We start from the raw sequence: 16,706 nt of genomic DNA, 5'->3' as shown, positions 1-16,706 counted from the left end.
AAGTCAACAGTAATGCTATAAAAGTTATGAAAAATCATTGCAATTATCACAATTTATACTCAAATGTACTAAGTTAATTGCTAAAATTTTGACATCTAGTGCAAACTATGAGATGTTTATACAGGTACTCAAATTAATTACTATCTTACAAGGATTCCAGCAAAGCAAGTTATATTTTGTTAAGTCAAGTCAGTGACATTTTATAATAAAAAAAAATTAAACTCCCTGTATTGTATAATCCTGAGTCCCTGACCCTCTTCCCCCCCCCCCACAGATAACTATGCACCCGGTAATCTCCTCCTACTGGCTATCAACACCTCACCTCCCCCTTCCTCTTCCTCCCTGCCAGAAGGCTATAAGGATCTTAGAGGGTGAAGGTGGTTTTAGGCTAAAAGTTTTTCTCTTATAAAATCTCATTGACTTGATTTAACAAAATATAACTTGCATTGCTGGAATCCTTGTAATATAACAATTAATTTGAGTATAAACATCTCATAGTTTGCACAAGCGATAGAAATTTTAGTTCCTTAGCTTAGTACATTTGAGTACAAAGTGAGTACAGTAATAATGTTGCTCAAAACTATGTTTTTTCCACAGGAAAATGTCTGTTAACTAACCCCATTGGTCAAGATATTATAGCATTGATTGTTACAGAGTATTTAAAATTTTTGTTTAGTTCTATACATTTATGCGAATTCCCATATACTGTACTGTAGTGAATGGCATAAAGCGATGGTCCAGTTTAAGTAAATGTGTGTCATAGCACTAACACTTTGTCATAAAGAGGTCCAGTAAGCCTGGGCTAGATTTATGCTGAAGTAAGTTGTATTGGTACCAGTAGTAGTACATTTTATGCATTATTTTGCTTTTTTTAACCTCGGCTTCGGTGGTTCGGAATTTTCGCTGATCTGGAACCGGGTGTTCGTAAGTCGGGGACCCCCTGTATGACTTACCAATTGAATTTAATATGACGATTTTTTTTTTATGACCAATTAAAATTATTGTTGTTTTAGTAGGTGAAGATAAAAGTACTGACAGTGTTTAGTTCAGATTGGATTTTACGAGAGAAGCTTTCACCCATACATAATACATTAGTACTGTACTGTATATTATCATCATATTGACTGGTGATAAAAGTTAATTAAAGCAACATAGAGGTATATTATGTCTACATATAATTGGTATAGAAGTAAAGCATCCATGAACAGGTTAAATTTTCTAAATAATAATTTTTTTAAAGTTGGTAATTTACAATTAGAGCTTATACTGTACTGTACATGCCACACTTGCCCACATGATTCATACCTTTGTTACCAGGTACAGTAGTTTGTCTGTTGTACTGGGTGGGTGGGCTGATGCAGCCACAAGCTGTTAGTGATCGCATCTTAACCCTCGCCATGTTTACTCACGTGACCTAAACACACTGCCCTACCCCAGGGCAGGCCAAGTGCCTCCGTCCACTGTCAGCTGCTGTGCTGGTTGCATCATGTACCTGAGATTGTAAACTATGGCACTTTTTCTGTGCTTTCTGTGTGTGGTAATATTTTATCACCATGACAAGTTCTGTTGGTAGTGGCAGTGATGCAAGTCCAAAGAAGTGCTTAAGTATACAAACATTACCAATTAACTGAAAATACTAGAGCATGCTGGTGTGTGGCGAAAGTGTCCAATAGTTATGACATTTACTGTATTCAACTTTAAGAAATGGACATTATACAAGACAAAGTAACTACCAGAAAGTTTGTGCAAGAAGAAAAAATAATTTGACTGAAAGAAAAAAGGAATGTAAAGCATTTAGATGTAAAGGATGCAGTGTTGAAATGGTACCAGTAGCAGTGTGTTGAAGATTCTGGAGTGTGAGGGTAAAGTCCTGCTGGCAACTTGTCTAAACATCTTGAAGGTACTGAGGTACATTCAACATAGGTTGGCAGCATTGTTTCTGCATGTGTCATGGCATCATTGATAGAAAATCAGTGGCAAAATATTGAATGGTGAACTGGTTATACAGTACTGCAGTTGATCCATCTCTTATAATATGTTGGACCTCACTGTCATTGTTAGTCTTATTAGTATCAGCTCTAAAATAGTGAGACAGGGCTGTGTTGGCACTCCTTGCCTACCAGTAGCCAACAAGCAGCATCAGTACCCCAGGACACAAGCAGAGTACGAAGTGGTGGTGTTTCCTTGCTTGTGGCAGGGTAGTCAGAACTCTATTCCTCAAGTCTGCATTTGTTGACAAGTTTCAATAAAACTCTGTGCCTTGAAGGTCATCTTGAACTGTCTGCATGTTGCCCATTACACAAACAAGTCATCCTGGTTGATGCAGTAGACATTTGGTGTCTGATTCCGTAAAAACTGCAATGAAAAGTTACAAAAAAACATAAATGAGGAGGTTAAGGCCTTGTTTGTATTAGATAATGTGTGCAGAGACAGGAGGATAACAGTCATGTTTTTGTCCCAATACACAATGTCTCTTTATTCACCACATGGACCAGGGAATATTATGTTACATTAATGACTACAGGGGAAGTATTTGGACCATGTTACCTAGTAGAAGCTGAAACTAAAAATGAAGAGACCTGAGCTAAGAGAACCCTGTAAATTATGAATGCTTATGGCATCAGGATAACATCTAGAACAGGGGTGTCAAACTCATGGCCCACGGGCCAAATGTGGCCCTTGGGATGGTCAAGTGTGGCCCGCTGGATGACGGTAAAATTTATCATCCTGTGAAATTATGAAAGAAATAGATATAATCATGTTTATTAGTAAAATAAATTTTACATACTTAAGATCAGACAAACCCAAATGAGGTATTCCTGGTAAGCCAGGTAAGGCAATGTGTGAAGCTGTAAACTTCAATCCTACAAATATGTGATATAGCACTTGTGTTGGCCCTGAAGAGAGTAACTAAAATAAGAATTGGCCCTCGAAAGGTTTTGAGTTTGAGTTTGACACCACTGATCTAGAACTTGACTCACTCTGCAACATGGGTGGAACAAGCTCCACCATGAACCAGAGATGGAGATTGACTTTGAGGGATTTGATCCAATGGACTTTTTATGAATTTTGTTGTGTGGTAGGGAGAACTTGTATGTCAATGAGGCAGAGTGGCCAGGGGAAAATGTCATTATACATCTCACAGTGTCAGAGTTCTCAGAGAAGGTTGAGGAACTGAAGGAAGAACCAGTGGAGGAGTCTGCTAAGATTCACCACCATTCTGGGCCTCACTTGGTGAATCACAGCAGTGAGGGGCTTTAATAATCCAAGATAGACAGTTTCCTTAATTTTTTCCTGCCTCCAAATAGGGCGAGCAATCCATGTTGAGCTTTGTGTCCAGTTCTCTAGCACCAAGCTCTAGTAAAGTCTCCATTTTCCTGCACACAACATCAACCTAGCTAGTTTCCAATTCTGATTTGAAGATATAACCTGAGCTGTGCCAAGACATGTTCAGCCACTTTGTCTCTGAGGAGCTGCCACTACATAACACTATACTACACTTTACACAGAACACCTTGATCTTGTGAGTAAAAAGGGTATTTAAAAAAAATTATATGCTTTTGTAAAAGTTTTGTTCTATCACTGTAGTATATGATTTTCTTGTTTAATGCAACATGAAAAATTCCCATATTAGTCTTGTTAAATGGAGTTTTATCCGACATGTATATTTGGACAAAAGCTCATACTGTACATTGAAGAAAATACAATACACTAGATGATGTTTGTGTGTCATTTTTTGTCTGGAAATACCGAGTTAATTATTCGGTATTATTTCTCAAATGTGGCAGTTTTTTTAGACTTCAACATGACTGATTCCCAGTTTCCGAGGTTCTGCCCTAGATAAGTTGAGTCCATTTCTTCTTCTCTTATTAAGTGTTACCTCCTCTGTAGGGATACAAGTATCAGATCTCAACAACTGACTTCTACAATCCCATATACCCGGTTTCAACTGTACAGTAGTAGAATCTTGAATGTCACACTTGACAATCATTAGATCATAAATGAAAGTACATATTGAAGAGAGGAAACAGGTTACCTGGAAACACTTTCTCTTACCTTAGTAATGTAGTAGACTTATAATTTGGTAACTGACAGAACAGAAATGTTAAGTAATTTTTGGTTGAAGAAGATTTAGAAGGGCATGAAATGATGAAGCAGACTTGAGTATTGAACTCACTGAACCTGAATCATCATTGAACCTGAGTTAACCATTGCCTCATGAAATAGGATAAACTGGAATCACACATCTCAGAAAATCTATATACGTAATATACATGGCAATAACTGATTATCTGTCTGGATAATGTGAAAAATAAATTTGGTCCCATAGGTCTGACAACCCAATAGGGGAAACGCAGATACAGCACACTATACATTAAGCCTTTGGTACTGAAGGAGGCAGTTTGGCCAGCACTGCACTGAACTGTCTTCACTTTACCATCTGTAAAGTTAAGTACAGGTAAACCTCGATAAATGGCGTCTCGTTCAGCAATATTCCACTTTAACGATGATCATGAATTAAGACCATCTCGCTATATACAATCAAACAAATTAGCTTTAACAATATCCATTGGCTGGAATTTTTCTTTTACCTCTAGGCAAACTATGGGTTGTATATACTCAAATTAATTGCCGTCTTGCAAGGATTCCAGCAATGCAAATTATATTTTTCTATGTCAAGTCAGTGACATTTTATAAGGAAACAATATTTAACCCTATGCACCACGCATCTCTCCCTTCACTTGTCACCCTACCCACTCATTGCCACACGGCTAACCCGCACACCACTGCTTGGTTCTTTGGTAAATCCGCCATCACATTGCTCCATGATTATCGGTCAGCATCGTACATTGTACTTATCATTGGTGTTTTGGTTTTTTCTTATAGTGAGAGGACAGCACTAATGTTTAGATTGAACTATGATTGTGAGGGATATTTTCTGTGTTTTTGTGACTGTTAGGTGGTCAAACCTCTGTTGTGAAAATTATGTGAGCTATCATTGTTTTTATGTTATCATCGTTCACTCTTTTTTGTGACAAGAGCTTTTGCTCTGTTTTTGTGACTGAAGTCGGCAGTGTAACTTTGAAAATGTCTGGGAAGGCCAAGGCATCCAAGACAACTGTGTCTGTGAGGTGAACCTTGACAATGTGAAGCAGCATGAGACTCCCCAGAGGCTGTGTGAGAGTCAGAGTGACGTCTCCACTTAACCAACAAGAGGCCCCTTAGCCTCAAAAGGGTCGTGGGATGATGACCAGGCTTGTTCATTATGATGTGGTGAGTGTTGTTTAATTGTTTTGTACTGATAGTAGTATTGTAGGAACTTTTTTTTTGGGTGATACGTGTGTGTTTGGGGACTGGCTGAGAAAGTATCCCATTAAACCCCATGTTCAAATGGATCTATCTACAATATTTCACTCAGTGGTGGGTTTTTCAGGAACCTAACCCCATCATTTATCAAGGTTTACCTGTATACACGTTCACAGCTGGGTGAACTGGGGGTGTTCCTAGCACTAACTAGCAACCCTTAGGACAGGAGGTGAGCATTCTACTCCCAAGGTAGTGCCACCTATGTGAATCACTCCAGGGGAAGTCTAAACTAGAGATGTGTTTATTATGAAATTGCAGTACTGTATATTGTACTTCTTTCAAAATTTCTAAACTTTAATACTGTATCATATTTTGACTTTTTTTTTTGTCTACCTTCTCACCTAGAGCACCTTATATCTGTATAGTTTAATGGATGGTGGCACCATCTAAGGGATACAGCAGCTGAGTGGTGGTGGTCTGACTGCTTACTTGGTCCTGCAATGGGATTTCTTACTTCAATTGTTCATTTCTTTTAATAACAGAAGTATAGTGATAATAATTGTACCATCGATCGATTTAGTTTATTTCATGTATGATGTATGTTAATGGTGTCCACACAGATACTGCCTTACATGTTATAAGACTAAGTTGGGTAAGTCCTTAATGATTGAGTTTATGATATATAATGTTGCTTGGGGGATTGTAGAGTTTGTTTTCTGTCTCTGTTTAAGTTCTTGGCTGTTTTAGTACATAGTACATATACATTGTTTAGTGATTTTTCTAGTCTAATAAACCCTTGTGTTTTATTTATGGAAACATGCTTATATTTTCAATCCATTTATTATTTATTAAATGTTACTAAGTATAAGGAGCAAAAAATCACCAACCAATGAATGCAAATAATGACCACTGCAGCAGAAAGAACTGTGTTACTGTAGGGAGGAAGATTCACTGCAGCCAATATTTTAATCCATAAAAGATCACAAAATTTACCTGGTACTCTCCCTGGAAGGGAAAAATTCACCTTGTTTAAAGTGCTGCATAGCATTTAAATCCTGGGCTGGTGCAGTATGCGAAGCCTACTGGCCCCCAGTGCTGTCACAGTACAGCATATACATAAAGTTGTTTTTGTTTTGTTTTTTCATGCAAAAAAATAATAATAATAGTAATATGAAAGTAGCAGCATAGCAAATGAAACTAAAAAAAATATTTATTAAATAAACATAAGGATGTTTTTTTTAATTACAACCAGCAACGTTGTACACTCAAGTTTGGGGGAGATGTTTTCCGTCCTTGGTTTATTTTCCTTACAGTTTTACAAATATTATTTACTTATATTTTACTTAGATTACTATGGCAGTATGCAGTGTAGGAGGGAGGAAGGAGTGTGGGAGGGAGGAAGAAGTGTGGCAGGGAGGAAGAAGTGTGGCAGGGAGAAAGAAGTGTGTCAGGGTGGAAGAAGTGTGGCAGGGAGGAAGAAGTGTGGCAGGGAGAAAGAAGTGTGTCAGGGTGGAAGAAGTGTGGCAGGGAGGAAGAAGTGTGGCAGGAAGGAAGGAGTGTGGGAAGAAGAAGTGTGGGAGGTGAGGAAAAAGTGTGGCAGGGAGGAAGAAGTGTGGCAGGATGGAAGAAGTGTGGCAGAGTGGAAGAAGTGTGGGAAGGAGGAAGAAGTGTGGAAGGGAGGAAGAAGTGTGGAAGGGAGGAAGAAGTGTGGAAGGGAGGAAGTAGTCTGGGAGGAAGGGAGGAATCTGGGAGGAAGGAAGGTGTGTGGGAGGGAAGAAGGAGTGTGGAAGGGAGGGAGCAGTGTAGGAGGAAGGAGCAGTGTGAGAGGGAGGAAAGAGTGTGGGAGGGAGGGAACAGTGTGGGGTGGAGGAAGGAGTGTGGGAGGAAGGGTGCTAGTGTAGGAGGGAGGGTGCTAGTGTAGGAGGGAGGGTGCTAGTGTAGGAGGGAGGGTGCTAGTGTAGGAGGGAGGAAGGAGTGTGGGCAGATGTAATCATGCAATGGGACTGGGAGAGGTAGGGGTCGGTGAAGTGGAGGGAGTACTGGACGTTCCAGGAGATGGGGAAGGCAGTGACCCTCTCTCCTCCACTTGCCACTCATCATCATCGTCATTGCTTTCCTCTTGTTCAACTACGTAGTCTGGGTCACTATCATTATCATCACCTTCAATATCACTATCAATACATGCCTCTCTTTCAATACCATGTTCATCTTCACCCCTGCCAAATAATTCAGAGTATATCTCGTCCTGATTGAGTGATCGGTTAAGTTCACGTGCCAGTCGTGCCATAGCTATCAAGACTCTACTGCCCGGGTGGGTTAATCCCCAGGTAAAAAAATGTTCAGCGACCTTGACTGTGGGGCCCTCTGGAGGGGGGTTCCACAATGCCGAGTGGCGAGAAATGTTTACCTAAGATGCCAGACACCATCAGCCAACAGATTATGGAAGCTAGACTCAGTTTCAAAGGCACGGGAAAAGTATATTTTGAAAAAGTTTTGGTACGTGAATGACCAGAGATGGTAACATCGATGATCACGTACTTGAACATTAATGACCAGTTATGGGTTAAACAAGTGTTTGGTGTGCCCTTAATCACACTGCCCAGTAAATTTAAAATATTGAAGGTGTGATTCCTGTTTTTTCAGTTAGTTTGTTTCAAATCATTTTAGATGCTGTATCAATCTTTTTTTTTTAAACACAAATGCACACATGATCATGACATTTGATGTGTGAGTTAGTTATGTTGAGTTTTGTGTTTAGGTTCATTCCCACTCACTGGTGTCCATAAGAATATGAGTCTTAGATGTAGGGATCTCATAAATGAACCGGTTGGTTAATTCCTAGTTAACCAGGTCGGTACATTTATTTTATATTGGGCCTTAATAACGAAACCCAATTGAAGTTTCTTCTTTTATTAAAAAAAAGTATTATTTGTATAATTCCTGAGTGTAAATCAACCGTAAGTTCCACTATTTATGAGTGTGATGAGAAAGGGACGGCGTCTATGTAACTAGACGTGAATCAACGTCTGTTTGATATTAGTTTGTGAGTGAGACTGACTAAGAGCATTTAATGGTGCGCGCTTAGATAATTGCTGACCTATGGTCAAATGGGTTTCACCCTCTTGGGGAAGCTACCATTCACGTAATCAGTTCATGTCCTCCTCATAGTTAGTGGAAACTAACAGGGGGCGAATTTGAATATAAATCAATTGTAAAGAACCCATTTATATAATACTTTCTGTTGATGAGACAGGGGCCATTACATAAAGATTAGGAACTAGTGATGTAAATGTTTGTTTTTTGTGTTTTTTTTCCAGCACAATAAAACCTTTTTTTTCTGGAAAACCACCAAGATAAAAAATGCATTTTTTTTTTCTTCTGAATACGATTGACATGTTCTATACCTGTCACTCTCTCTCTTGCTCTTGAAATTGTGTAATTACTTGTACAGTATACTCTCGATTTAATGGAAGCTGTTATAACAAACTCGATTTAGCGGAAAGAATTTTTCCGTTATTTTTCATTCGATTTAGTGAACTAATTTGCTAAATCAAGATTATTCTGTTAATGCGCTCACACCTACGGATATCCCTCAGACACATGATATGTACTAAGAAACATGAGAAACATTATTCATGGCTTACCTTAAACTAGGGGGGTTCAGTGTTTGTTTAAAAAAATTTATATAATTTCCAAACTTTTGACTTTCTCCCCCACACCACTTTATTTCTTAGACTTCTGAGAGACTTTTGGCATGATATCTAAGTGCAGTAGTTAGTTGACCAAGATGTACTGTAGACCAAGAGGTAGCAGTGAACAACACACGAGGTGGTTGCAGGACACAGACTGAGCGGATGTAAACAAACCCCACGTGGTACATTTAACGTGGATTTTAACAGAATCACACCCAATTTAGCGAAATAGTTTGTTAAATCTAGCTAAAATAACGGAAATTTGATTTAACGGAATCATGCTCGATTTAGTGAACTAGTTCGCTAAATCGAGTGAAAATAATGGATATTCAATTAAGTGGAAATTTCATTTTGATGGAAAGGAGTGACTCGAATTAGTTCATAGAATCGGGAAAATTCTGTATACAGTAATTGGATTACATTATTCGTTTCCTGAAATTGTTTTTTCTTTAATAATAATGATAGATTATTTTACACATAAAATATATTTTTTCAACTAAAAAATTACTTTACTGAAGAGTACAGTATAGTAAATATATCTGAAAATATTGCTAATGATTGTACAGTACAACATCTTTGCAGAGTACAGTATTGTACTTTCCAGTACTACCTTTGACAATAGTTATTGTAAATGAATGAAAATAAATGTGTAAATTATCTAAAACACTCTACTGTACAGGGGGTCCTCGGGTTTTGAAGGGGTTCCGTTCCTGAGGACGTTCTTAAGTCACATTTGCATGTAATTCGGAACACATGCTATGTGCATACCGCACTTACAGAACAATATTTAAAATCCCACTAAATTATAGCCTAAGTCCTTATATACATCTAAAATCACTTAATTTAAGACAAAATAAGAAATAGAATGACAAAATACGTTACTAAATGAAAGTAAAAAAAAAAGTCATCAGGTAAATAAAACACTGTAAATTTCAAGTTTAACCCCATTCATATCGCCAGGCATTGATAAGTTGGCGTTCATAAATCAGGGACCTCCTGTAATGATATCTTGTATTGGAAGCAACTCAAATGTAAATTTACAAGAGGCTACAAAAATACCGGAAAATTTTGGATAATTTTTTTTTCCGCCCAACATAAAAAAAATATACAGTCAACCCTCGCTTTACGCGGTCCCACATTCCGTATTTCCAAGTTTACGCGGTACCCTGCCGAAACCGAGATGCTCACATTCCGCTGTGTGTGTGTACCCCTTTACGCGGAGAGTGTCTGGCTCGACGCTATTTTTAGATTCGCCCCTCCCACCTGCTCCCGCCTCCCCAAGCCGCGCGGTAGGGTTGCGCAGTGCATATGTCTGTTGCGTTATCAGTGACGTCATATGACGAATCGGACTGTGATTGGCCATGCATCCGTACCTCCCTCCGCTGCTAGCTGTAATTGGTTTAAAGTAATATGACGTGTCCACCCGGGGGAGGGAGGGAGGGAGGAAAGACGACGCTTGACCTAGCCGTGGCACTTTCATCCCTCCAGGCCACACCGTGTAATCGTGCATCCATTGTTCTGTAAAATGGCTTCCGCCGGACCACCGCCCCCAGAGAGAAACCTTTCCTTACCTGGACCCAGCCGCCCTAAGCCAAAGAAGACACGACGTTCCTTCAGCTACAAGGTGAAGTACAAGATCATCCAAGAGTTGGAGAAAGGAACAAGACAGGTTGATTTGGCGCGCCAGCATGGTGTGAACGAATCTACGATCCGGACGATAAAGAAGGATGCAGCCAAGATAAAGGAGCACATGAACATCACAAAGTCTACAGGTGCTTCTATGATCAAGTATTTCCACAACCAGGTGTTTCTCAAGACGGAAAAATTACTTGTGAGCTACTTGGTGCGTCAGGCGCAACGGAACATGGCGGTGGACACGCGCTCTGTTAAGGAGTACGCACGTGAACTGTATGCTGCAGTGTCACAAAAGATGGGAATTACAGAGCCCAAACCCTTTAATGCTTCCTCTGGGTGGTTACAGAGGTTTAAGAAGAGGAACAAGATCACCAATATCAACATTGGTGGTGAAGAAGCTAGTGCTGACCGTGTTGCGGCTAGGGAATTTCCTCCGTTTTTACGTGAGATTATGGAGGAAGGACAGTACACCGACGACCAGGTGTTTAACATGGACGAATCTGGTCTTTTTTGGAAAAAGCTACCTTCCAAGACCTTCGTTGTGAAGAATGCCAGCAAGTGTCGGGGCCGGAAGTTGCAGAAGGAGCGCATCACCGCCCTGTTTACCACCAATGCCTCCGGTACATGTAAGCTCAAGTTATCGGTGATCCACACAGCACGCAAACCTTGCGCCTACAAGAGCATGGACATGACCAAGCTAAATGTCACTGGCTGACGATACGTAAGGCGTGGATATTCTCTACACTGTCCCTCTCTGGTTTGATGACTGTTGTTCGATGTGAAGAAATTCTGTGAGAGCAACAGAATGTGCCATTCAAAATTTTGTTCCTGCTGGACAGCGCTTGCAGGACACTCGCCCCTACTGTTAGATCGTCACCCCCAATGTAAAAGGTGGTCTTCCTTCCTCCCAACACTACGTCTATATTACATATGGACCAAAATTTAATCTGTAATGTAAGCTTCATTCTCTCTACGAAAAATTCAAGCTCCTGAGCGACTACACAACACCAGGGAAGAGTTGCGTAACACAGGTGACACACCACCACTGATAGCAGAAGCGAGACGAAGGATCAACAGTTGGCAGAGCAACAAGTACTTTTAAAACAATTCATGGAGAATATTCAACATCAAAGAAAGCTGTGGACTTCTTGGGCGGTGGAGGCATGGGATCAGCTGTCTGTAACAGCTGTTAAGTCACGCATGGAGACATGTGTTGCAGGTATTCGACCGTTAGAGGCAGAGTCAATCTGTGACTGTTGAGTTCAGACTGTTGCAGTAGCAGTGGACCTTACCAAGAGAAGCTGCACAGAGTGTTACAGCTGCAGGCTTCTCCGAGACCACCAGCGACGACATCCTGGAGGTGATAAGGGATCCCTGATGTGACTACCGACGAGATGGTAGATGATGATGGCGATCAGTGAAGAGGCAGGTGGTCGTCATCCCAGGAAGAGCACCGCTTATCCCATAGTAATAATGTTAGGGGTGCCATCGGAGTGTATCGAAAGTCAAGCTCCTCCTTTCTGGCGACCCACAAGCGCAAACAGGTATGAAATCTTCACTACAGCTGTTGCGAACTATGGAGCCCCTACTTCAAGGTTTATCAAACAACATAAACACCGAAAGCCATCAGCAAAGCATAACAGAGTTCTTAAGCCCACCCAACCCACCACAGCCAGTGATAGTGACAGAGGTAGAGACAGTGATGATGACTTTGAGGGATTTGTGGGAGGCCCTGACAAGTGTGGATGACAGTGATGGTGATACCTGAGGGCCAGTAGCCTGCCTCTGCCTGGAACCAGCCTCCATCCCCGTATGCCCAGGCCATCTCTTCTACTAACGTAAGTGTTAAACCTAACTTTTAGTTTTCTAATCTAACCTTTATTTTTCCTAACTTAACCTTTATTTTTTCTAACCTAACCTCTTCTATATTAATTGTGTGTGCGCACCATCATAAAGTTAAGATAAAATTTTTACTACAACATAGTTGTGTGTCGTCAAAAAGTGGAGTTTGGGGGTCGGCCCGGTCTCTATTTCAATTAATCCCATATGTTATGTTGTTCACTTTACGCGTTTCTCACTTTCTGCGGTACCCTGTGGGTTAAATTAACCGCATAAAGTGAGGGTTGACTGTATATATATTTTAACATACACTTCAAAGGTGAGAGTGTTTGGTTAAGTTCTACTCATGAGTTACTTTATCATACTGTCATTCATACAAAAATAAGGTGGCTTGTTGATATGTTTCTGAGAATCTGTATTGTGTGGATTCTTCCTGTAAAACTTGACCTAAGCATTGTGGTTCTTAATCATCTCAGTATATTTCACTTTCTTATTATGTCACTTCATGTTCCCTTATACTGTACAGTACAATACTTAATTCCTTTCAGTCCACTAACATAATAATAATACAGGAATAATAGTACAATACAGTAATAACAATAATAGTAATCTGTAAAATTGTCATAAATGTTTAAGATTGTTTTGGGATATACTGTATACAGACAATGCAGATACTGTTTACAGTTCAGCATGTGTTTAGACAGTGCAGGTAAACAATATACCTAGACAGTGAAGGTATACGACATTGGTAAACAGTAAGGCAGCTCAACTAAGGATAGCTAACAAAGTCATCAGATGCTTCTTAACAGTAAATTTCATTAGCAGTATACGTCCAGGTGCCTTAGTAATACAGTATACCTTTAAAAAGAGCCATGCGGGTCTACTTGTTACTCTCTTTCCATCTGAACACCTACATATATACTGTACATTTTTCACATTTTGATCACTTGCTTTTCTTTGTAATTTTATTATTTTTTTCATTAATTACAGTACTGCCATATTTTTGGTAAATTCTTGTTATAACTATAATTCATACTAGTATACAGTACTTACAGTCATATTCAACACTCATAAGAATGGTTTTTGATAATACAGTATAGATCTACGACCTCAAGTGTTGGTGGTACTGTACTGTACAGGTGTAACGTGCCTATCTCTCATTTGTGTCCTGGGTTTAGTACCCAGCTCAGGACAGATGTTAGAAGGGTATTATCTATTGTGACACCTCTCAAACATGACAGATTTTCTTTAGGAACTCTGGTTTCCTTATGTACTAACTCTAGATGATGAAGGTCGTAAAAAAGAACAAACCAACTGCCTGAATGACTAGTAAGCCATGATAAATATTCTAAAAAGAAAACATAATAAGACAACGTCACTCCTACTTCTCATCACTGCTCTTGTTATTCACATTTACCATCTGCATGTACAGTAAATGATTCAAAACTAGGATTTCACATAATTTTGTTAGTGATCTCTTCAGTGGATCCAATTTTTTAGGTAAATGAAAATGGATTCAATGATTTTTTACATATTTCTGCACAAACCACTTTCTGCATATGATAAAACAGCATGTAAGATGTAGTTAGAATGTATATACAGACAGACAGAATTTGACAGGCAGAGAGTCAGACAAACAAAACACAATTCATTAATACACTGTCGCTGTCTATGAACCATTCACAAACTAGGTGCCTGAGTCAGAAGTTAAGGATATATTACAGCACTAAATCAGCAGTAGCTATTAGGCTTGTTATTCTGTTTAAACCTTATGCCCCCGGCAACTTAAGACCCACTGGACCCCCCATGTGGCCATGATTAGGCTTTTTTTTTATCCAGTAAAAAATTGGTATTCCTGGTGTAAAATTAGTGCGGTCCTCCAAGCGTACTGTTTTGGCTGGTGTGTGTGGTCCCCTACATGCATGGCTACCATGGTGCCCATGGCCACGACCTCACTGAGGGGGTGGCTGGCGGAGTGGGCAAGGTGATGAACGCCATTGTCTGTATCACAGTCCTCACCGCTGGCTGCCTCCATAAATTTGACATTATCTGGGTCTATTTCTTCCCCATTACTATCTTCATCACCCATACTACATCAGTGCCACTCAAATCAAGCAACTCTTGATGAATAGCAATACTGTACTGTCGAGGTTTGGAAGGGCGAGTCAGGTCATGAGATGTCGAAGGACATGCATCCATCATGATAGCTGGTGGGTAACTGGACCATTAAACTTGAGGCAAAGATTACGTGTGAGTTGAGTTGCCAAGTAAATAAATATTATATACAAAGTATTTTGTCCCGCCTGAACATTCAAAATGTGCCACTGAAATTGAGAACGTTGAGGAACATCACATAGGATCGCCTTAATGAACATAGAGGAACAGCACCTGGGCTTTAAGTGTTAAATATGGCAAATGTGGCTGTCGAATAATGTTGATTTTGAGTACAGTACTGTAGTTTTGACACTGGTTGCTCAACAGAATATGTTAATAAAAATAGGTAGAGCAAACTGTAGTGTATATTTTATTCAGTGTTTGCCTACAGTATTTCTTATAATTAAAAAATACACATTGTTCCTCCTCAGTATAATGCCTTAATTTTTTCTATAATATGAAATGTGTAGTACTGTATAGCATATAAACATAGTGGCAACATAGATTATCATATTTTTGTAAGATTGGGTAGACTTATAGCATGGCAATCTACTGTGAATGTAGGAAATATAATCAATAATGTGGACAGAATCATATACATTGCTGTACAGTATATTAGTAGTTATGAAGAAAGACAGATAGAGGTAGGCAGATTGAGTAAGTGATATTTGCTGTTGACATAAGCTGTACTGTTATATCTCATAATTATCATCAATTAAGTACATATTGACACTAATACTGTACTGCACTGCACTGTTACCTGTATTTGTGCCAGGGGGGATGTGAAATTGTAAAGTACAGTAATACTATACAGTATATTTTGAAGCATTTTTATGATATACTGTTCCTGTAAAGTAGAAGAATTTCTTTTTTGACATTCGAGCACCTTGAGCCCCACACTAGCAAGGTGTAACACTTGAGGGGATGATAACTTGATGACAGAGAGATGTGAAAAAATATTTGACTGGAAAGAACAACAGTGCTATATGTGTACTACAGTATACTGTTTTTAAAATTAAATGTGTTTATACATTACAATACAATACGGTACAGGTATTACCTATACTAGTAATATCTCCGTTAGCCAGAATCCCTCATAACCAGAACTCTCTGATAGCGGGAATTGAAATTTTCTCGGGGTTGAAAGTTTTCCGAGGGGTGCATTTTCTGGGAAATTCTGAAGGTTCCAGTACCCAGAAAAATTCAGGGATGGGGATTTTTCCTGGGTTTCAGAGATGAAAATCAGGCACATTTTCCAGGCATTCCAAGAAAAGTTTTCTGGTACCCTAAAAATTCGAATTCTGAGGATGGGGGATTTTTTTTCTGGCTCTGAGAGATGAAATAATGTGTCATTCTCGAAAATTCTGAGCAAATTCCAGTACTCGAAAAAATTCTGGGATGGGAATTTTTTCCGGGTTCGACGTGTGATGAAATTCACAATTTCCAGAACTTCTGAGAAAACTTTCCCAGTACCTAAAAAATACTGGGAATGGAGGATTTTTTTCCAGATTTGATAGAGTCGTCTCGTTATCCAGAAATCTCTCATTCCTCGAAATGCTGTGCACCAATTGTTTTGGCTAATGGAGATACAGTATCTATGTATCACTAAAGCAGCATTTGGGTGATCATGTTTATGGTTAGGAAGATACAGTGCTGTACTGCACTAAGTGTATTCATGAGAAACTGTAAAATGTTCTTTCACTTATTATTTATGTTTACCGGTACTTTTATTATTGTTTTTTTTTTTTTTTTTTTTGCCAATAAAGCCTATGAAATATGGGGCATTGTGGGCAAGAAGAAGACAAGGAACAAATTAAATTGTGATGTATTTACAATATTATACTACACTATTATAATCTTCACACTTCCACTTTTACTGCTTTTCTGACATTGATGCTCTTGTGTTGTTTACCTATTTCTTGCTTTGAGTACCTTTAATGTTTATAAATGTGTGTATTTGTCCATCCATCTGTCTGACTGTCCATAACATCAATATATACTTCATTTCTGAGGGCTCCTGCACTTGAGCCACTTACTAGCAATATTTTGTGGTCACAAATGAAACCAACATGCATCTAT

Source organism: Homarus americanus, unplaced genomic scaffold (assembly GCF_018991925.1).
Source record: "Homarus americanus isolate GMGI-L3 unplaced genomic scaffold, GMGI_Hamer_2.0 scaffold32583, whole genome shotgun sequence".
In the NCBI taxonomy this organism is placed as follows: domain Eukaryota; kingdom Metazoa; phylum Arthropoda; class Malacostraca; order Decapoda; family Nephropidae; genus Homarus; species Homarus americanus.
This window is presented reverse-complemented; position numbering follows the sequence as displayed.